Raw genomic sequence first — 715 nt, 5'->3', positions numbered from 1 at the left:
TTTTCCTTGCTGGACAACATGATAAGATTTTCAAGGCATTATTAGTATTATTATTTTCACATTTGGGAACTTCTTTGCAAATATTTTGTTTTGCACAAAAATCATTGTCTTTGTTCACAACTATTGTTTTCAGTGTACAAATACATTTTATGCAAAATATTTTTTGCAAAGAAACCCTAAAGTGAATAAAATTTTGTGGTTGTTGAATATTTCTTTACTAGGGTGTCAGAACACCCCTTCTCATGAAGGACAAGAAAATTTGCAAGTCCTCTTTATATACTTACTCAGCCATACTCTCTCTCTCTCTCTTTACTGAAGGAACAAGCAACTGGTAGGCATTGGAGGGCCACACTCCTCCACATGCCTATATCTCTGAAAAGATACTTAGAGAAATTGAGTCCAAAAAGGCTTAGTTTCCAGTTCACTTTCTGGCTTAAAACATATGAAAAGGGCCAAATTAGAGCAAAATTGCTCCTTACATTCTCAAAGGGATATATGAAATCATCCTTCCCACACACAAAAATCACATTTGGGGATGTTGAAGGTCCTAAGAGGGCAGGAAACAGCTTTCATGAGCCTAATGTAGACTACAGAGTGCACTTCTCTACCCAACCTATTATTATTATTATTATTATTATTATTATTATTATTATTATTATTATTATTTATAGCCTGCCTTCCTCCCAGTACAGTGACTCAAGGTGGCTTACAAATC

The sequence above is a fragment of the Sceloporus undulatus genome, chromosome 3 (genome assembly GCF_019175285.1).
Source record: "Sceloporus undulatus isolate JIND9_A2432 ecotype Alabama chromosome 3, SceUnd_v1.1, whole genome shotgun sequence".
Taxonomy (NCBI): Eukaryota; Metazoa; Chordata; class Lepidosauria; order Squamata; family Phrynosomatidae; genus Sceloporus; species Sceloporus undulatus.
Note: the sequence above shows the minus strand (reverse complement) of the source record.